Source organism: Schistocerca serialis, chromosome 1 (assembly GCF_023864345.2).
Source record: "Schistocerca serialis cubense isolate TAMUIC-IGC-003099 chromosome 1, iqSchSeri2.2, whole genome shotgun sequence".
In the NCBI taxonomy this organism is placed as follows: Eukaryota; Metazoa; Arthropoda; class Insecta; order Orthoptera; family Acrididae; genus Schistocerca; species Schistocerca serialis.
In genome coordinates, this window is record NC_064638.1 from 1,243,506,811 (window position 1) to 1,243,530,883 (window position 24,073).

The following is a 24,073-nucleotide window of genomic DNA, read 5'->3' on the forward strand; positions in this document are numbered from 1 at the left end:
GTTGCTGTTATTAGTGGTTTCTGTTATTTGTTGTTTCCGTTATTCGTTGCTTCCGTTATTCGTTGAGTGGTACTGAGCGATGTTAGCGGGAAGTTCGACGTCGTTCTCTTGGCCTTACGGGGGCAGAGAAGAGAAATGGTTTGCGCGTTACGTACCTGCTTTGAGAATAAAGAACCTAATGGTGGCCCGCTGCTCTCCGTTACCAAAGTGAACGACAGAACTACTGCAGCTTTGTATACAAACAAAAACACTGTCGTGAAGATTGGGACGAAATGTTTGATAAAGAAAAAGGAGTTGAAGCATCTTCGAAACTTAATACAACCGGCAAAAAATGTCGTACGGATAAGCGTATTACCAGCATCGATTCGTCTTCAGAGGATGCGGTTCGTCGTCATGTTTGTGATTATTGTTGCAGGAAGGAACATCCGACGCTGAGGAAGTTAGTGGTCACACTCTGAGAATCAGGACTTTAGCAAGGAGGTCGCACATCCATCTCCACAGTTTTACAAAACCTTGGCATTCACTAACGACATTTTTGTGGCCGTAAGCTATTTATGGAGGGGACGGATATAGCTGAACGGCGATGCTGATTTTAAAGGGACATCCGTAGAATAAATACGGACGAAGTGGTGTGGCTTGATGAAACGTGTGTCAGTCAAGCAAAGCTGGACAGACGATACAGCTAAAGGAAACATGGCAATGCCTTCTGGTAAAGGGGCAGGCTTACTCTTCTTCAAGCAGGCATCTCTCAAAGTTTCTCTCAAATAGTCTCCTGCTTTTTAAATGAAATATAACAGGAGATTATCACAAAGAAATGAACTACGTTACATTTAGAAAGTGGTTCAAAGATTCACTAGTACCAAGTCTTGGAAACACGTCACAATGAGCCACGTTACATTTACAAAATGGGTCGAAGAGTTGTAACGCCGGATATGCATATCCTCCTATTTCCATCTATTGTACTAGAAATTTTTTTCCTTATTTTGGTACCTGAAGATACGACACTTCTGTGTCCTGTGTCTTTATATATTGTAATTGGTTTACTATATATATATATATATATATATATATATATATATATATATATATATATATATATATATATATATATATACAGGGTGATTCAGAAAGAATACCACAACTTTAGGAATTTAAAACTCTGCAACGACAAAAGGCAGAGCTAAGCACTATCCGTCGGCGAATTAAGGGAGCTATGAAGTTTCATTTAGTTGTACATTTGTTCGCTTGAGGCGCTGTTGACTAGGCGTCAGTTTCAGTTGATTCTAAGATGGCAACCGCTCAACAGAAAGCTTTTTGTGTTATTGAGTACAGCAGAAGTGATTCGACGACAGTTGTTCAGCGTGCATTTCGAACGAAGTATGTTGTTAAACCTCCTGATAGGTGGTGTATTAAACGTTGGTATAAACAGTTTACAGAGAATGGGTGTTTGTGCAAAGGAAAAAGTTCTGGACGGCCGAGAACGAGTGATGAAAATGTAGCACGCATCCAGCAAGCATTTGTTCGCAGCCCAGGAAAATCGACTCGCAGAGCTAGCAGAGAGCTGCAAATTCCACAATCAACTGTATGGAGAGTCCTTATCTGTCCGTAACTACCTGAACGTCAACTACCCGAGACGATGGATCGGCCGCCAGGCAGCCCGTGACAGAGCACTTCATCACTGGGCTCCAAGAAGCCCTGATCTTACCCCCTGCGATTTTGTCTTATGGGGGTTTGTTAAGGATATGGTGTTTCGGCCACCTCTCCCAGCCACCATTGATGATTTGAAACGAGAAATAACAGCAGCTATCCAAACTGTTACGCCTGATATGCTGCAGAGAGTGTGGAACGAGTTGGAGTATCGGGTTGATATTGCTCGAGTGTCTGGAGGGGGCCATATTGAACATCTCCGAACTTGTTTTTGAGTGAAAAAAACCTTTTTAAATACTCTTTGTAATGATGTATAACAGAACATTATATTACGTTTCTTTCATTAAATACACATTTTTAAAGTTGTGGTATTCTTTTTGAATCACCCTGTATAATTATGCATTTATGTCGATGTATAATTGGTTTGTTTTGTAAATATCATTTGTATTTATACGCTGGGTCTGGCCTAGGGAAAACTATACTATCGAACGATTACATCGATAGGTCGTGTGGAGAACCAAACTGTTTAGGATCTTTGGTAGTGTTAACTCTGCCGCGTGGAGAGTGGGCAGAGCAGAGTCTGGCGGGAGTAGGGCGGTGGAGCAGGTGTGTTGTGTGACGCTCCCGCGAGTTGCCGCGCTTTCGGGGTTTGGCAGCATGTTATTGCACTCGACTTGCTGTGATAGTTTCTGACACGGTGTCGCGGACGGGAAGCATTAGCTGGCGCACATCAAGAGCCCGTTTCGCTTGGTGACTGTGTCGAGAAGAACGCGTGCCAACATCCAGCTTCTGCAACAGCGTCGGCCGACAATGAGTGACTGTCGCCACCTCCTCGACCGACGACTGCAAACCTTCAATCCACCAACAAGGAAGACTGAAAGCACGTAAAATTTTGGAACTGTATTGCAGACCTCAGCTTTTCAAGCTGTTGCATGACAAAATTGTCCGCAGCTCGTGGTCGTGCGTTATTCATTTACTGGTTCATTAACGAAAAATGGTTCAAATGGCTCTGAGCACTATGGGACTCAACTGCTGTGGTCATAAGTCCCCTAGAACTTAGAACTACTTAAACCTAACTAACCTAAGGACATCACACACATCCATGCCCGAGGCAGGATTCGAACCTGCGACCGTAGCGGTCGTGCGGTTACAGACTGTAGCGCCTTTAACCGCTCGGCCACTCCGGCCGGCGGTTCATTAACAAAACAGTTCTTTAAACACTATTCTTACGTAGTTAGGTCTGCAGGTAATTATTATTAACACAAACTTTAATTTTTCATCTCGGGACACTCGGATTGCACAACATTTGGAAAGGATCCTATCAAGGTTAGTTGTGAGGATAATTAAATGATAGGAAAGTTCTGGTAAAATTTAAGTTGTTATTGAACAGTATGGAACAAAAGTAACACTGGTCCATACAAATACAGTACTAAAAGTTTCGATCTGTTTGTATCGATGCGGCGGTTGGCGGGCGGCGAGATAGCGAGGCACAGAGCACACATACAACCACAGCTATGGCTCTTGATGTATCGGCACTTTACTTCTTAGCGTCGCAATACTTTTCCATTTAGTGCCTATGGAATTTTGCCATGCTGTATGGGCGTTGGAACGGCATACCCGAGGCTCAATGAAACTATGTATTCCAGGAGAGCCTACTCGCTCCAGAACGTGTTGCTCAGACCAATGCCAAACTCCAGCTAACTGCTGCTGAGCCCGTTGTGCCTTGCGGTGCCCGCGTGCATTTTCCCGCGCTCGCCTGCCATCCACCTTTTACCGCTCCCTTACAGGCCGGGTATTCACCCGAGGTTTTGCATTCTACATATCCTAACACATTGCCTACGTATGGACCAGACGCACAGTTACAATTTTAAACATCTTACAATAGTTTCAACATTTGTTACATTTCAATTCTATTACAATATTGCTTGATCTTTGACATAAACATTAATATTCACATTGAAAATTGTTTACAGTTTCCTTAATATAATGGCATGAAACAAAAAAGAAATGAAATCAGAACGTCAATTACACTAATTTATCGAAAAATCAGGTGGAAAAAAATATTACTTATAAGTACAATAGTACAGCGCTGTTGTTGTTACACATGCCCCTGTTTCCAGTAAATTTCACTAAGTGCAAATTTGATGGGAACACTGAACTTTATATTTATACAGTGGTTCTGAATCTTTGAGTGAATGTACCATCATAAATTTTGTATCACTAAACTTCCTTTCTCTCACATTATAGAGGTCTATACTTTTTAATATATCATGAACATTTACCTATCGTTTGCTTAAGTGCCTTTGGCACAGTCCAACCTCCTATCAGAACATGATTTAAATAGCAAATTACTTATTATTAAATTTCTCAGAAAAATAAAAATCAAAATCTGGAACACAAACACTTAACTACAAAGCATATACAAATACCTATACACACTATAAAACAATTTGTTGCTGCTTGCATTAAATAGCAGTCAATTCCTTATTTCCTAATAAACACACAATATTATTTAGAAAAATCACTACATCTATTTGCTGCCGATTATTCAGATTTGGGCAGTCCATTTCGCATCATTTTATCACATCACCTGCACCACACTTACAATTCTCCTTTGATTATTTATCTGCCCTCTTCGGTGTTTAGCAGTTCTTTATATTATGACTCATATAATGCCCACTTTGATTTTTGGCAGTCCCATCTTTTATTTGGCTTGCAGCGTATACCCTTTCTTTTCAGCCCTTTTTTCCATACACCTTTACATTTATAGTACATTTGGTGATCTGAAACTTACATAAGTACATTAGCACACTGACAATGGTATACATACATTTACAAATACTTGTTACATTTAGAAGAAAATAATTTCATCGTTAGATACAGCACATTTACTGCAGATTGGAGAGTGTACTTAGGTCACTCACTCCTAGGAACATACAGTTTCAGGTCCACAACGTTTCTTACACCTAAAGGTGTAAGATGGAAAAAAAATTTACTTATATGTACAATAGTACAGCGTTGTTGTTGTTACATCGTCACTGAGCCACTGACAGCTTTAACAATCGGTAATAATGGTCATACTTCCCTCTCGTGTTGTAGATGTGTACATCACTGTTCTTTTCAAGTTGTGATGGATACTCTGTGACGAATTTCATTAGCGAAAATATGTACTGCGACGGCACAGTTGAAATGCCTAGCTCCTTAAACAGCATCTTCATGACGTCTGTAGGTGAACACTACGTATTCTTACTGCTCGCTTTTGTGGAATGAATACTTTCTTTTAAGTGATGAGTCACCCCACAAAATTATTGAATACGTTATTGTTGACTGAAAATATGCAAAGTACTTAAGGAGGTAGATACGTTTGTTTCGAAGATTACCGACTATGTGAAGAGCCAAAGTAGGTGACTTCGTTGTTAAAGAAGCTCAGTAATACGCTTCTTCCAGATCAATTTTTAGTCAATATGTACACAAAAAATTTTGGAGCATTATACCCTACCTACTGACTCCCACTCATTGTGGTATCGATAGCTACGATGTCACTGCTTAGGTTGGCACTACGACAGACACCGACGACAGCGCTCTCTAGCCGGCGCTGAAGAGCTCTACGAGCATCGCTACAGCTTCTGCCCATTTCATCAGGTGCAGCCAGCCAGGACGCTTCGCTTCAACTTCGCACCACCTTGCAAGTCATGTAGTATGTTTGCGTATGTTTATCCGCTAGTAAAGGTGCTTAAACCGTATTTGCAGTACCGAGAGATTCGTACCTTTACCTGTTCCTGTTCCTTACCCACGCGCCGCCTCCCAGGCGGGATAAAAAACATATGCTACTTCAGTTGTTGGGAGGACTCTATTTCTTGCACAGAACTGAATGTAGTGCCTTTTTCCAAAACTGAGAGAGAGCCCATTTCCAGAGAACCACTTAATAAATGTTTGGAAAACATCGTTTACTAACACTACTGCTGCTTTGTGTCTAATGGGATTTGTTGTAACATCAGTAGCGTCTGCAAAAAAATTTAATTTTGCTTGCTGAGTGTTGAGTGGAAGGACTGTCACAGATTTAACGAATAGGAGTGGACCCAAAATTGAACCCTGTGGAGCCCCCTTTTTGATTTTACCCCAGTCAGTAAAATTTTCGCCTTTTCGAAATCGTCTGAATTATTTGTCATAACTTTTTGCATTCTGTTTGTCAAGTATGATTGAAACCAGCTGTGTGTACGGCCATCAATTCCATAAAATTTGAGTTTCTCTAAGAGAATATCATGGTCTGCAAAATCGAAGGCCTTGGAGAGAGCACAAAGAATATCAACAGGCGATATGTTTTTGTATAAGGCCCATTCTGTTTGATGAGTGAATGTATAAATAACATTCTCAATTGAGAAACTTTCCTGGGATCCAAAATGTGTTATTTTGAGTACACTGTTTCCAATTATTTGTGTGGCTTCTTATGAGTACACTACTTCTTTGAATATTTTGAAAATACATTATTAAGGAAATTGGACGATAATTCTGTAAGTCTGTTTGTCACCTTTCTTGTGGTTTCATAATTGTATGTTTTAACCTGTCTGGCAAAATTCACTGCGACAGTGATGCATAGCATATATGATTAAGGACATAACTTATTAAGTTAGAACAACTTTTGAGAATTGTGTTTGATAGCGTTTGTTATACCATCAACCGCACAAAAGCTTTTGTTTTTTAGAATTTTTTATAACTGTATTAATTTCAGTGAAGAATATTAGTGCTGACTCTATGTCTAGTTGCTTAAAGTTCTGCAGAGTAACATTTTTTGATATGTTCTCATGTTTCTTCAACTGAATCATTTAATCATGCATTTGCTGCTATGTTTAGAAAGTGATTGTTAAAACTACTTGAAACTTGTGAATTTTCAGTCACAACATTGTCATTTATTTTAACTGTTATGGAATCTTGTATACTGACATATAGTCCTGTCTCCTGTTTGGCAATTTCCCTATTGTTGTAATCTTGTTGTCTGCATTATTTAGTTGTCAGTCAGGATACACATACAACTGTACATTTTAAAGATCTTTCTTGAAATACCACAGTGTTTTTCGTAGTCTGAAAGTAATATCGGATCTTGACTTACTGTGGCCTTCACACACGTGTCCAGCTTTACATAAATTTCCATTGACTGTATGTCATGATCAGATAGTCCATCAGCAATTGTGTGCACATTAATTCTTTCAGCCTGAGCGCTGCCTATCAAAATGTGATCAATCAGTGTTCTATTGCTTTCCCACACACGAGTTGAAAATTGACTACTGAAATTAGGTTGAAACTCCTAAACTGTAATTCTAGTTCATTTTTCCTCTCCAAATCTTTTAACAAAGCTACATTGAAATCTCCACAAACTACTAACTGTTTCTTGTTGTCTGACAGCCAGCTCAATAATTCATCTGTATTTCTCACAAATAGCCGATAGTTATGTAGAGGGAATCTGTAGGCTCTTATAATTTTCACCGAAGTATTCTGCAGTAGCAACTCACAAGCGCATACATCTAGGTTCTGATTAACACAAAAACTATTTGTTCCTTTTTTTAAATTTGTTTCCAACTTTTACGTATCTTGCAACTACTCCTATTCCATGTTAACTGTACACGAAAATGATGAAAGTCGATAATCGCTGATAGTTAACTTTTTAATCACTCTCATGGTGTTCAGAGAAGCAAAGAACATCTATTCCTTCAGAATTTTCCACATCTTCTACATACGGAGTTAACTCACGTATTTTGTTTCTCAGCCCTCTAGTGTTATGACAAACAAATTAATTTTACTGTTACACGTGTTATGGTCCTGAACTGCTATAATTTCTTTCAGTGGTGTCTGTCTGTAACCTGACTCTAGCCTAAAAAATGTGCCCCTTTGATCCAGTGATCACAGGTATATCCTGCACTTAGAACCCCCTTATATTTTCTACAAGGTGACAAGGAAATCCTTTCCCCTCTTATTTAGGTGCAGGTCATTATTAGTGTATCTCCATTTCTCATAAGCAACAACAGGCAAGGCACTGATATGTGTTTTTTAGTCGAAAGTAACTCGCTCAGCTCTTTGCTCACATGGCTAACAGCGTGTTAACCCAGCGCTGTTGATGCCACTGCAAAACTTTGACAGACTCCACATGAGTGTGTGTTGTTGCTGCTCTCATTTCCTCCAGGTCATCTTCACTGCTATATCCTAAGTTGCTAGCCATGCCGTTTTCTGCTCCCCCTACTATAAGTACATTATCCTTGTCATCAGAATCCCTTCACAATGCCCCTATGTTTTCTGGCTAAGCTTGGTGCTAGGTTTCACAATACTTGTGATCTGGTATTCCATGCCTAGCTTATCCTGTAGCAACTGCGTTACACCTCCACTTGACTACTCCATCGTAGCAATTCCCTTATCTTTCTGTGTGACTTTTCTATCGACCTAGCCTTAAATTTGTACCTACGAATCTGCTGCACCCTATTAAGATCAAACACTAGTTGATGCTCTTCCCCTATTTCAGGTAACAAGTCAGACTGATTGCTTACTGGAATTTGAATTGTGATTTCTGATGTTTTTCTCCTTTTGCCTATTGCTTGTCGTCTTCTCCCAGTTCACATTGTCTCCTTCCCATTTCAACGTATCTAGTTCAAAATATTCCATTTCTAATTCTGCCTGAAGGGCACAAGTCGTTTCTCCCTGTTCTACGATTTTATTGTCTCGACTACATAACCTGTAGCTCAAAGGAAGAGTCGCATCTGACACTTGTTTGAGCCTCCATACTGCATCGTCCCCCCCTCCCCCCCAAAGAAACACTAACCCACAGTTCCGGCATGTTTCTCCCATACCACTTAACCAATGGCATGTTCTTTGCAGGAGAAGAAAAGGTTGTTTTTGAGTCGATTAGGATTAACGGTGGAAGAGTTTTTCTGAGCTGAAGGGTAATAAATCTTTTACAGAGCCTAAGATGTCTTGCATTATAAATGAGTTAAATTTTAATCCTGTGTCATGCCCCCACACTGATAAGGCAAGTAAATCGACATTTACATGCTGGATGCATGAGCACAGATTTGTTGGACATACACTTAGATATAACTGATTGTCGTCAACGTACAGGTGATATGTGCAGTGGGAGAGAATAACAGAAACACATTAACATATAATGAGAGGAGTAATGGGCCTAATACTGATCCTTGTGGGACTCTTGGCCCTTCTGTCAGTTGATTTCCCCATTTGCGGCGCGTATTGTCGCTGTAATGATTCCCCATTGGCCTCTTCCCTGCTTGCAAACTTCCTTTACCACGTCTTGTGTTCACAACGCCATGAGACCGAATTCAGTCTCACTGTGCTGGATGGCTCATCAATGTATGTGCGGCGATAGCCGAAAGGTGGACAGAAATGCGTTTATGTCTGTAGGGAAAGTCGACAGGCGCAGGGAATTTGTGCATAAACTTGGTACTTTCCTGATAAAACGTTGTGTAATCTATAGCCACCTTTCGACAGCTAAAATTTAAAGTCTTTTTCTGTTTAAGCCACATGGATGAAGCAATCACGCTACGGAATATGGCAATCGCATGCTCGATTTTCCCATTGTATATTTTTTCTTTTTCTTCTTTTTCTTGCATCTTTCCTTTTCTTCACGGCAAAGCAGCACTTGGACTGTCAATAGTTGCTTATTTATCTGTGTCTTCTCCCATTTCGAGATTTTGAGAGAACCTTCTCAGAGTTGAGAGAGAGAGAGAAAATAAAAACCAGACTTACGTAGGTCTTTTAACGCTATTGAGTCGTGATTTCAGTGACTACCACTTCGTACTTTTAACTAACACACCCAGTGGACAGAAGTCGCCGGTGAGGGTGCTTCGGGCCCTCCTCTCGGGTTTATCCAGAGAATCCTTGGCGCCTCAGTTTCGGTGCATCAGCACTGTTTGTGCGGCGCGCGTGGCGGAATCTCTGCCAGAGGGGGGGCACGAGGGTCCTTAAGCTCGGGGGTGGGGGCTTATTGGGGGAAGGATCAGTGGCAGCCGAGTGGCTGAGATCCAGAGACAAAGAAGCCACTGCCTTGGCGCCAAGTGGGTGTGTCCTAATGAATTATAAAGGCTATGCCGAAAGCGGGATGATCAAATAAAGCATGGATCGCCACACTCAAACAAACCCTCATCCGCTCTGTTGGTATAAGACTAAGGCGAACGTATTGTTTTGATACTAGTATATCGAAATGTATCTTTATTTTATGGCTCACACAAATAGCGGCTACAAATTCTCATGACGTCTCTTATAGCAACAGGTTCTCTTTTTTGCTGTTGTTGTTGTTGTTGTTATATATGGACGATCTTTAGTGATTTTTGTTACTTGGACGTTAGATTGCGGTCTAAAGTACTTTTCTGTGCGTCACGTCTTGTCTCCTTGTAATGAAGGCATTATCGGAGGCTACAAGGACGCAGATAGTATTTTCAGTTGTCTACATCTTAATAGATCTGTAAGAGAACTAAGTAATAGTGATCTCCTCGTTCTTGTTACTTTCAAGAGCTACACTGTTCTCAATATGTCCTCTTTATATAACATGTAATCATACACTGCTGTTTCTTATGGGCGAAATTTACATTCTCGGTGATCTTCAGGAGTAGGGCGTTAGTTTGTGATCTGAGGGATGTTTCAATGCCCCCCCTCCACCCCCCACCACACACAAGCACACAGAAACACACACACACGAACACACACACACAAACAAACAATCCATACATATACCCCCTCTCTCTCTCCCTATCTATCTATCTATCTATCTATCTATCTATCTCTTACAAAAACACATACACACACACACACACACACACACACACACACACACACACACACACACACATACACAAACACACACACACACACACACACACACACACACACACACACACACACACACACACACACATGCACGCACACACACACACACGCACAAACATACAAACACACAGCTATAAAGGGAATAATATGAGGAACAAAAATGAACGGACGTTAGCTTTCAGGATGTACCGCCTTGGGTTGGCAACAGGTAAACAAACCAAACAGGAAGACACATAAAGTGAACGCACAGTAGTTACGACGTTAAATCACAGTTTTCGGGAAAATATCTGCAAGTACGTCTAGTGACAGAAGAATGTCAGTGCTCCACAGCATTTAGCGCAAAGAAAATGGAAATCGTGGAAAAAGAAGTTCTTAACGTTAAGTTGTGCTTCCGTAACTGAAGGTATAGTGCGACTTCCGACATGTGACCACATGAGAGAAAACGCCGATGCCAGCCAAAAACTCGAATAACAATAAGTAATCACTTACGTAAAAAACAAGACATGCAAGACACGAACTGTTTCATAACCTACAAATATCGCACCTACAAACAAAACTATATCATTCTAGATTCCATTGAAGTTGCCTTTAAATAAACAGGCGAAACGCATCTGGGATAAATATAATACATTGTAGCAAGGAAAAGGAGGTTTTTATCTACAAAATGCAGATGTACACCTTCGTCGAATACCTGTAGTCTTTGAGGAAAGATGTCCATTCATGATGTCGGCAGGAATTTGTTAAAAAGAGGCATAATTATAACTCGCCATTTTTCATATAACTGATTCAGACAGTACAGAAACTAGTATTGCGCCTCAAAGGAGTGGTAGACACTCCCTAAGTTTCCACGGCAGACTACTTTCATACGTAGATAGTATTCACGTTTCAAAAATGGTTCAAATGGCTCTGAGCACTATGGGACTCAACTGCTGAGGTCATTAGTCCCCTAGAACTTAGAACTAGTTAAACCTAACTAACCTAAGGACAACACAAACATCCATGCCCGAGGCAGGATTCGAACCTGCGACCGTAGCGGTCTTGCGGTTCCAGACTGCAGCGCCTTTAACCGCACGGCCACTTCGGCCGGCCACGTTTCCTTAGTATAAAAAAATTAAATCACCTTCAATTATTAGTATGTATATGGATGACACCTTTTTCTTAAATGCTCTCAGGCTACATCCTTCTTACGATAATACCACATTTTTCCAACGAATGATTCATAAAAAGATCTTATATCACAAATGTTAAATACTGCTCAGTGGTCGGTGGTAAAATGTCTGTCAACGGATCTATAGGTCTCCGTGTGATCAGGGGTGTTTGTGGTTGCATTTGTACATGAGTCAGGCTGAAACAACGTGCCTCATGTCTTGTCTTCATCGCCACTTTGAAGTGAGTCAACTTGTGTCTCCTTCTCCTTTCACAAAACCGGAGGAGTGTTTTTATCGAGTCTGCAACACACCTGTGAATCATGGATTTTACCCCTGAGTCTCTGTCGACAAATTGATAACCATCTAATCTACTGGAGTCATCTTCCTCCTCCAACGGAAATGAGAAAAATACTCATTTTTTTTTTTTTTTTTTGAGCGGTCTGTTGCTGCCCGCCACGAATACCCGTGCTAGAGTAGCACCTGCAACTTAAGTCTTCAGTTATCAGTTATTTGCTGGATGTATTCCAATTTCTTTCTTCCTCTACAGTTTTTACCCTATATGTCTCCCTCTAGTATTATGGAAGTCATTCCCTCGTGTCTTAACAGATATTCTATCCTGTCCTTTCTCCTTGTAAGTGTTTTCCACATATTCTTTTCCTCTCCGATTCTGTGCAGAGTTTCCTCATTCCTTACCTTATGAGTCCACCTAATTTTCAACATTCGTCTGTAGCATAACATCTCAAATGCTTCGATTCTCTTCTTTCCCGGTTTTCCCACAGTCCACGTTTCACTACCATACAATACTGTGCTCCAGTCGTACATTCTCAAACATTTCTTCAGAAAATGTTGCAATAACATCAGGTGATGGCTGTATCCTCTATGAAGCACTAATTGATTAGACATATAGATACACGGGTGTACTTCACATAAACACTGTGTGTATGTGTGTGCGTGTGTGTGTGATTGGCACCAAAATTGTGACTATGTGACAGTCGATATACTTCCAGGAGTGGTTAATAACTATCATGCTAAATTTGCTTGATATTTTCTTGTCATTTCCAAAAAATAATCTGAATTACTCTCACCTGATGTGTGATACTCGATCATTTAATTTATTATTTGACTTCAGGAACGTCATTTTACACAGAATCTACTGCTAATGTCAGACTTCACGTTACAAGTTATGTGTGTTATCGATCACCAAGACAATGACAGCAGTAGACAGTACTGGCTTTCTAGCTAAATGGTAGCGCCGTCGCCTTGTGAGGTGGAAGATGCATTTATTCTTGGTTCAAATTCTGCTTGATATCTAGACAATTTGTTAGGCTTTTGCTTCTTATGTTACTGAGCTAACCGCTTGCAAATTGAAAATCAGTACGAAAATCTAAATTTCCCTATCTTAAGACTTCTTAAAAACCTGATTACAACACCCTAAATGTAAATATGAAAAATTTAGAAGCTGGGATTCCACAAATGTTAAATTTTCCTTCTTACCGGGACATAATTGTCATTTTTTTATTTCTATGTGACGTTGAATGATTTATTAACTGTATCATTCTTGGGTCTACACTCACTGAAAGGCACATTTTCATGATAGTTTCGAAATGTTCTTGGGTAGGACACAGACTTCACGTACACATCAACCATAATGAGATCAATAGTGTATGATATTTTATTAGTGTGTGAAGTTTTCAGTAGTCTCCTATTATGAATGCTTTCTAATTTATCAAATTGGAACATCTGTTTGTTAAGAGATACTTTCATTATTGTTGTAAATAATTTGTGTTAGAACAGTGTACTCTTTTATGATCTTTCTTGTTGTTTTATGAACATGACAGAAAAATGTGTGAGGCAAATTAATAATCAGCAATACATTCCCTGACCTCAACTACAAGAGTCTCATGATACTCAGCTAATTTTGGATCGTATGCCTACAGAAACCTGCTGGTTTGGGGGTAAATGCAATGTCTATCTAAATTTAAAGTGCTTCTTCGTCCACAGAGAAATTTTCTTGATTGTTATGAGAGGTGTTGATTGAGCTGTTTAGTATGCCCCTAAGATACTGTAAGTCTGATCCACAGTGACCTACATGGAAGGGAAGATATAAATTTAAGAGGAAACCACGTTGTGCAACAGATAACGTCTTATTGAAGAGGGAAGGGGCTTTGGGCAATTGACCATAAAAGGACGGGTTCTAAAAGTCACATCGATATGTACACTACGAAAAAGAAGGAAAAGTGAAAAAAAGACAATTTATCACGAACGAATTGTCCAAATTTGACATAAATCTATAGATGCGATGTACATCTGTGACGTAACTATTACAATTTCAGAAAAATTGAGTAGTTTACACAAGAGAAAGAGCTTTGCAAATTGAGCAACTCAATAACACGTTGACCAACTCTGGCCATTATGTAAGAATTTATACAGCTTGACATTGATAGAGTTGTCGCATGTCCTCCCGAGTGATATCTTGCCAGACTGTGTCCAACTGGCGCATTAAATCATCAAAGTCTAGAGCTGGTTGGAGGGCCCTAGCTATAATGCTCCAAACAGGCGTAGTGGTGAGTTTTGGTATGCAGACGATTCATGTACGAATAGCTTGCGGAGCTTTACATCTATGTTGTTTTGGGCAGAACATAGATCCCCAAAGAAGATGTCAGACGTCTACGATACCTTTTTCTAACCGAAAGCAACGTTTGTGGGGATTAATCCACTTCATTTGTTAAATATGGAGTAGTGGCCTCATTCAAGCAAGGTAACATTAAAAAATGCAGGATTCTTGATACCCACCCATTGCTGCCTTTCATATAGTAAATGTAATGTCCCTACAGAATGAAAGACTGTCTCTTAAACTATTAGTAGAGAAACTATGACAGATCATAATACATGCTGTAAGAGTCCTTCAAGATGCTTTTGCAGGTGAAGATGAAGGCCCAATCTATGGAGAAGGGCTATTTTAACTTCAAAGTTTGCTGTTTCCAAAGAAGACAGAAACTGTGGTGGTAGTGTTTAAACATTTCAGCCATAGTACGAGTGCCATGATGGTAGATACTGAGATGAGGGATTACGGAACAGAAAATCAACTACGATTGTTTGGCACTGGAAAGGCAACTTGAGCAGATGACGTACGTTTGATGTGTGTGGGACGGCGGGTGGAATAATTGTTATAATGTTTTGTTCTTCCTGGCCGATTCAACATATGTGGAGTGGCGGGTGGAATAATTGTTATAATTGTTTTGTATTTATGCTGTTGTCTGCCGTTCTCAACACTGGCACTCTAACTACAATATTGGCAACCAGAAAGTGATTAGCAAAACGTGAAGCCTGTAATTAAAATTCCTAGTGCCCACTTCATCTGAGAAATACATTTATAGCTACACCTTATAGCTCTGAGGAATTAGGAGATTGTCTGGGATTCATAATCAAAAACGATTCTCTCTAAAATGTTCACTATATTCTGAAAGACACAGACCAAAAAAAAGAATCCACACAATCCAACTACCAGAGCAGTTCAGAGTCTAATGCGCTGATGCAACTATAACTGTTCAAATTAAATGTTTAAGTAAATGTTCGCCATAATTTGATGATAATGTTCATCAAACACCACGCTAAATAATGGTAGAATGTCTGTCCCGCGACAGCTCGTGAAAATACGACACACGCAAACTGAAGATAGATCATTAAAGTCATCCCAGAATTAACACTTCACTCGAAAACGATTTCATGGTTACGCGTATCCCTAGTAACTTATTACGGCATCCGAAGCTGTTTATAGCAATGATACCGACGCGACGCGACTCCCGGCACAGATGGTGCGCTAATCAGCGTCTGGAGAGAACTGGGGCCTTCTTTTCCGTGCAGCGTTGTTATATATAAAGCCGCGGTGCGGACGGCTAAGGAAACGCCTGATCAAATCCGCTCTCCCGACTAGCCGCTGGGCTAGTAATGCACCACTTTAAGTTATCGAATAAATCATTGCTTCCTTTGCTGACGGCCGATGAAGCTCTCAATTTAAATGTGCAATCAGCACACAGATAAGTAATCATAATAAAAGTCTGATGTGACTAAGTCAAATATTTTGGGCGAGATAATTAATTTAATTACACTACATGCAGTAGACGAGCTCTGAACTTGCCCTTTGGAGATACGCTATCGCTATAGTTTTATAGTTATTCAGTTAAAATTTCTCACATCTTTATGATTATAGCGGATCTCCCTTCTACTTAAATTTAAACATCCTAGCCTAATTTATTCGCCTACTTAATCTATCTTGCTTCCTTAATTTCTAAGACAAAAACCAGAAAATCATGAATTTCAACTAAAATTTTAATTTATGAGATCCAGAATACTGCTTCTACTAAATTATTATGAAAAAGTAATCTAAATATAAATTTTTAAGTTTCTAGCTCTTTTCTGTTGCGCCAATGATTTTTACAGAAAAACATCCAAATTTCGAAAATGGTTAAAGTTATTGAACTGATATTCAACGCATATTGATTTAGTATTACTCCTGACATGCTAGAAACGTTTCAGGTTATTTACTTGATTTTTAAAGTATTGCGCAACATTTATGACGTCAGAGCTAGTTACAGCGGACTAGCTGGCACACAATGGGAAGACTGATGTGAATTTTATACGGCGTGAGTAGGCTGCTTCCCTACATGTGCTACAGACATTACGCAAAAGAACTTGCTCTCGTTCTGACAAAGGTTCATTATTGGTTGCAGGAGCAACTAAGAATAACTGTTGGCTGGAAAGAAGACACTTACGTTTCGAAGAAGCGCATTATTATAGGCCTATATCACTGAAGATCGTTGCTGAATTACGGTACGTATTCTCTGCCCATGCATTATGACTTTTCTCGAAAAAGTAGCAGCCAATGTGGATTTGGCAAACAGAGATGGTGCGAATCACAATACGCCCTCTTCGTGTCTGAATTCCACGGCGCTACTGACAAAGGTGCTCGGCTTCATGCCGGTTTCCTTGGCTACATGAAGCAGGTCGATATGGTTCTGCTAGTGAACAAACTACGACTTACTGAGCATTGTATCAGGTTTGTGACTGAATTCAGACAGAACTCAAGACTCCACATACGTACTCCATGAGCCACCGTATGGTGCATGGCGGATAGTAAGGGTACCTTGTACCACTACTAGTCATTTCCTTCCCTGTTCCGCAGACAAAAAAAGCGAGGGCAAAACGTCTACCTCCGTGCGGGCGCCAGTTTTTCTTATCTTTGTGGTCATTAAGCGAAATTTGAGGTCATTACGCGAAATGAGTTCCTCAAAAAGAACGTTGCCTTCTCTCCAGGATTCCCGTTTAAGTTTCCAAAGTATCTCCGTAGTTCTTGCCTGTTGAGCGAACCTACCAGTAAAAAAAAATACAATTAAAAAACCAAACAAACAAACTATAAGCCCCCATCTGAACTGCTTCGATGTCTTCCTTTAATTCGAACTTGTAGGGATCCCAAATGCTCGAGTAGTATTCAAGAATAGGTCACCCTAGTGGTCTCTATGCGGCCTGCCTTACAGATGACCCACATTTCCCTAAAATTCTACAGTTCTTACATTCTCGTTCCGTTTCACGTCGCTGTACAAAGTTATGTAGATGTCTTGTGGCGCACTGCTAACTCTGTGTTCGAACATTACGGGATACGGGATATTTTTTTCTTTTTACTCATCTGCATTATCTTACATTTCCCTGCATTTAGAGCTAGCTACCATTCACCATACCAACTATAAATTTTGTATAAGCCATCCTGTATGAGCCGGCCGTGTGGCGGATCTGTTCTAGGGGGTTTCAGCCTGGAACCGGGCGAACGCTACGGTCGCAGGTTCGAATCCCGCCTCGGGCATGGTTGTGTGTCATGTCCTTAGGTTAGTTTAAGTAGTTCTACATTCTAGGGGACTGATGACATCAGATGTTAAGTCCCATAGTGCTGAGAGCCATTTGAGGCATTTGAACCATCCTGTATCCTCCTATAGTTATATGCACCTTGCCGTACACCACAGAATTATTAGCAGACACCAGCATATTGCTGCTCATCCCATTCGTCAGATCATTTATGTATATAAGGAAAAATGTCCGTCCTATCACACTTCCCTGGAGCTCACCTGACGATAACTGTACTTCTGCCGAACACTCACAGTCGAGGACAATGTATTGGATACTATGACTTAAGAAACTTTCGTGCCACTGACGTAACTGGAAACATACACCACATGTTCCTATTTTCGTTAATAATAGCGGTAGAGCATTGTATCAAACGTTTTTTGTTCTTTTTTTTTTGTCATCGTTCTTCTGACTGGCTTGATGCTGCCCACCACGAACTCCGCCACGAATTCCTCTTCTGTGCCAACATTTTCCACTCAGAGTAGCACTTGCAATCTACAACCTTAGCTATTTGCGGGATGTATTCTAATATTTCTCTACAGTTTTCAACCTTTACAGCTCCCTCTGGTACCACGGAAGTTATTCCATGACGTCCTAACAGAAGTAGTTTCATCCTGTCCAGTCTTCTTATCAGTGCATTCCACATATTCCTCAGCTCATCGATTACGCGTAGAACCTCCTTATTCCTTACCTTATCAGTCCACCTAGTTTTCAACATTGTCTATAGCACTACATCAAAAATCCTCCTGTTCTCTTCTGTTCTCTTCCCACTGTCTTCCATTTCAACTATGGATGTACGAAGATCTTCTGTTTTAGTCTTCCCACAATCCATGTTTCACTACCACACAACGCAGTGCTCCAAACGCACGAGTACTTTCTTAGAAATTTATTCCTCAAATTAAGCTCTGTGTTTGATACTAGTAGACTTCTGTTGGCCAGGAATGCCCATTTGGCCTTTATACCCCGTCCGTCATTGGACTTTTGCTGCCTAGGTAGCACATTTCCTTAACTTCATCTACTTTGTGACAATCAGTTCTGATGTTGTGGAAGTTTCTCTCTGTTCTCATTCGTGCTGCTCCTCATTACCTTCGTCTTTCTTCGATGTACTCTCAGTCCCTGTTCTATACTCATTAGGCAGTTCATTGCGTTCAATAGATCCTGCAGTTATTCTTTACTTCCACTGACGATAGCAATGTCATCAGCGAATCGTGTCACTGATACGGTTTCACCTTGAAAATTACTTCCACTCTTCGACTTATCTTTTATTTGCGTCATCAGTTCTTCGATGTATAGATCGAACAGCGGGGGCGAAAGGCTACATCTGTGTCCTAGACCCTTTTAAATCCGAGCACTTCGTTCTTGGTCTTCCATTCTTATTATTTCCTTTTAGCTCTTGTATATGTTGTATATTGCCCGTCTCTCCCTATTGTTGAGTGGTACTTAAGTAAATAAATTAGTGAAATCAAAGTGAACTAGAAATTAGAATATAAATGAAAAACTTGGTTTAGTTTAGAGAGTTACATACTGGCAAACAGCGGACAGAACAGAAGAGACAATGACCGTGAAGTCAGTAAGTTCCACATAAGCGGGCGCTGTCGATTCAGCCGTCAGGGCATCGCCCGACCGGCTCACGTGTTTCTCAGTTGTCGCATGTGAGCAAAGGCCCTCGCCTACATCCCAAGAGCCAATGACCGACGTTACGAAGATTCTTCGAGAAGCTTTTCAACGTGACAGAAGAGGCAATGGCCGTGAAGTCGTTCACCTCCAGTGAACTGAAGTGAATAAATACGCGAGACGCGGTGGGCCCGACAGACGAAGACGGAGACGACAGACGGAGACGAGCGACGAAGAAGACGAAGAAGTGAAGAAGCGTAGCAGTTGTTTTAAGTCAGTTTCGGTGCTGAAGACCGTCATGCAAGAAGAGACTACATCATGCACAGACGCACCAAGTCCGCCGCTGTAATGGAATAGCAAGCAGCAGCCTCGGCGCCAGAAGACAGAAGTTAAAAGGTATTTGAAGTCTGACTTTACGCACCCGGGTGACTCGTGAGGACGGGAAGGAGACGGCCTCACATCAGCAGTCACCTGTGAGCTGGTGGGATGAAGATCTGACAGCCGAAGACTGGCAAGCGGGAGTCCATTGTTCGAGTCCGGGACACCGGCCTTCCCCCGCCGCGCCGCTCCGCTGGCCGACGCACAACACACGCGGCCGCTTAGAGAAGAGAAACACTGGGACGCCACATCCAAGGTATCACCATCCGATGCACGACTTCGCTCGCAATAATTAAACGGGCCGCTTCGCGCTGCGCGTCTCCAGTCAGCTGGGCGAGACGGCGACACGAGATATACACCGCTACGAGTAATGAGACGCCGCCGCCGCTGCCGCAGCAGAAAGCTTCGCAAACGACACAGCTGCCGTTCTCCGAGCCAGAACGTTGTACGAAACTTTCAACAAAAGCTATCTTATGTAAAAATGCTGTTTCATTCTGCCTCATACCCGAGCCAAGGAAGAACCCACCCTGCCCACATGTTGTTAAGAGAGAAAAATTAATTTATCCAGTATTTTCACCCTGACATAATGCTTTAGAATGCTCATCCTGACAATTGACAGCCTCAAAAAAGAAAACCCAGTTACATTTAGTAGCAGAAGTGTTACATTTAGTGTCACAACTGTTACACTATACCTTACCACTATTTTCCTCAGAATTTAGAATATCTTGCACCATTTTACAGTATCGAACGCTTTTTCCAGGTCGACAAATCCTATGAATGTGCCTTGATTTTTCTTTAGTCTTGCTTCCATTATCAACTGCAAAGTCGGAATTGCACCCCTGGTGCCTTTACCTTTACTTTCTTGTCAGCAACTCGGATGCATCATCTGTTAAGTTGACTGCTCGTTGATTCTCGCACTTGTCAGCTCTTGGAGTATTCGGAATTCTGTGGATGATATTTGTCCGAAAGTCATATGGTATATCGCCAGACTCTTACATTCTACACACCAAAGTGGACACTCGTTTTATTGCCATTTCCCCCAGTGATTTTAGAAATTCCGATTGAATGTTATCTACCCCATCTGCCTTATTTGACCTTTAGTCTTCCAAAGCTCTTTCAAAATCTGATTCTAATACTGGACCCCTATCTCTTCTAAATCTACTCCTATCTCTTCTTCTATCACATCAGACAAATTCAATGTACTCTTTTCACGTATCGGCTCTCTCCTCTTCATTTAACAGTGGAATTACTATAGCACTCTTAATGTAACCACCCGTGCTTTTAATTTCACCGAAAGTTTCTTTGACCTTCTGAGTCAGTTCTTCCGACAATGACAGGTCAGCTTGATTTCACCTAGATACGCGCCCAGATAACTTCACGGTCACACTCAATTTCGATCTCAATAAAGATAACATTTTTGTTCACTGCAGTGAATACTCATAACTGTCTTTGCGGTATACTTTCCATGACTCGTTAAATGTTTCAGAGTTTTCTGCTACACGTTTCAGCCACCTGTCGGTTCTGAAAATAATCTGAGAGCAACAAATTTCCTGGAGTCAATGAATTCGGTTTATAACCCTACCACTACTATTGTAATTTAGTACGTTTTAGCCTAAATAACAGAAAACCCTGTCTCTATGATGCCACGTATAACCCTCTTGCTAAATTTAGTTTAGCTTCCAAATAAAGTACACTGTGGGAGGATAGCCCTGTTAATCTGAAAAGCTAACCAATAGAGTTACCGTTTTTACAGGACTTGACCGTGTGTTCTGTCTAATGGATAAGTAAATCAGACTGTTCAATTCTTTTCCTAAGATCTTACCCAGCGGTTAGATATTAACGCAGTATAATAGTATTATATTGAAGCTAGGAAAACTCAGTTCCAAGTTCATTTAGTGGTTTAAAATATGTGCTAACGGTCGCCAGCCTATCCAGGCAATGAAACAGTGAAGTATTGGAAAAGCAGAAGTATGAGTTTTGCCTACTTTCTTGCTACTGTTTGTTGCTTCTTCAAATAAATATTACTCCATGTAAACAATGTTGGTGCAGATACTGGAATTATTTGACTACTACACCCTCATACATCACGTTTTTAAAAGAGAAAAAGCAAAGTAGATAACTTCGAGGAAGCTAAAAGAAATTTGGCCGTGGGTACTTTAGAAAAGCACTTTCCATAACCAACAAACTTAAATACTAAAATATTTATACTGAACATTTCGCTTCCAGGAAACCTCTTTCTTATTGGAAATTACTTTCAAAAGCTATTACTCTTTTTAACTAATTCTGTGCAGTCTTGTAACATATTCTAGTAACTTTACTTCACTCTGACTGAATTTTAGGTAAGCAGACATTTACTATAACACTTTGCAATAGTTGCAATAGCTAAGAAAACTTTTAAAACAAGAATAGTTTCATTTATTTCTCTGTAATGTGCCCAAGCATAGACGTCTTATTACTCTAACTAAATTTTCAATACGCCTTTCAGTGAAACAACTAAGACAACTTTTCTTTAACTATTGCTCAAGATGAAAATATTTATGAACTCTTTAACTTTGTGATCATTACACTTAAATTCACTCTATTCAATTTACGCTTTTCCATTGCTGAGACATAATTTCATTACAGCAGGATTTAGTCCTTCACACATTTATCTTATTATTTACACAAAAACAATTTAAATGGTGCCTCTTTATATTACCTTGGCACTTCATAAGTCTGTAAAACAGATACTCGGACTAAGCAAACATCAGGAAGGAACCCTGCATAGGTGTATGGTTAGGATGAAATAACAGGGTGAATCAGTTTCTTTAAAGTTCACAAATGATTATTCAGTAATAAAATACAGTTTAAATTAATGGTTCACGCTGTACAAAAGTAAAATACTAAAAAAGAAAAAGCTGTAAGCTGTAAGCTGTAAGCTTGAGTGTGGCAAACAGTTATGGAGGCTACACTGCCCACAGTACGGCCTGCAAGTATCTTGGTGTATGGGCTCAATTTCTTTCCTTGGCGTCGTTTAATTTTACCTACAGTAGCCCAAAAACTCGTAGCTATCCCGTGAGCCGTTTGCAGTCTTAATTCGGGGTATTTTTGTACAAATTTGCCTCGGGCATGGATGTGTGTGATGTCCTTAGGTTAGTTAGGTTCTAAGTTTGAGAGTTGCTTTCCATTAGAACGTTGTAAACGGGGTACTAGCTGTAATGTAGAACAAAGCGGGAATTATATCAAAATGTTAGAAGTAGTCACAATCAAACCACATAGCCCATTATAAACAGTATTGTAAGGTGTTTCAAAATCATATTAGGAACGCAAAGAGTATGTGGAATGCAAATAGAATAGCTAATTCACAGGATAAAATGAAACCATATGGTCACTTGTGAAGGAAGTGTCTGGTCAGCAGCACAAGGTCGACGATATAAAGTCAGTGCGCAGTAAAAATATTTCTGTTACTGATAAATCAGATATATGTACAGTATTTAACAATCATTTTCTGAGAATTGCTGATGAATTAAATAAAAATTTAGTTTCTACAGGGAACCATACAACTTTCTTGGCAAATGTCTTCCCAAGATTGATGTCTGAAATGTTTCTCTGTGATGCAGAGAAGAGAGAGATTTTGTCAATAATTAAATCACTGAAGGCTAAGGGCTCTCAATGGCTATGATGGAGTGCCTAGCAGAATATTAAAGTACTTTGCTGCACATATTAGCCCTGTATATAGCCATATTTGTAATTTTTCCTTTAGCAATACTCAATTTCCTGAACGATTGAAGTAATCAGTAGTAAAGCCGCTTTATAAAAAGGGAGAAAGGGATAATGTAGATAATTTTAGACCTATTTCTATGCCATCATTGTTTGCTAAAAATGTTGAAAAGGCTGTGTATGTAATGATAATTGATCATTTTATATCACACGATTTGCTACCAAATGTACAGTTCGGCTTTAGAAATCGTTTAACAACTGAAAATGCTATATTCTCTTTTCTCTGTGAGGTACTGCAAGGGTTAAACAAAAGGTTTCGGACGCTACGCGTATTTTTTATTTAGCTAAAGCATTTGATTGTGTTGATCGCACAATATTGATCTAGAAGCAGGACCGTTACGGAATACGGGGAGTAGCTCACAATTGGTTCACCTCTTACTTCAGCAACAGACAGCAAAAGGTCATTATTAATAATGTTGAGAATGGCTATGATGTGGGGTCTGAGTGGGGTATAGTCAAGTGTGTGGTGCCTCGGAGATCGGTGTTGGGCCCCCTCCTGTTCCTTATTTATATAAATGATATGCCCTCTAGTATTACGGGTAATTCTAAAATATTTCTGTTTGCTGATGACGCTAGCTTGGTTGTAAAGGATGTTGTGTGCAACATTGGCTCGGTTTCAAATAGTGCTGTTCATGATCTAAGTTCACGGCTTGTAGAAAATAAACTAACGCTAAACACATAACTCAACAAAACCTGAAGTCTTAATTTCACAGAATGGGCACATGATTATTGAAACTGAACATTTCACATTTCTAGGTGTTCAGGTAGATAGTAAGCTGTCGTCGAAAGCCCACCTTCAGGATCATGTT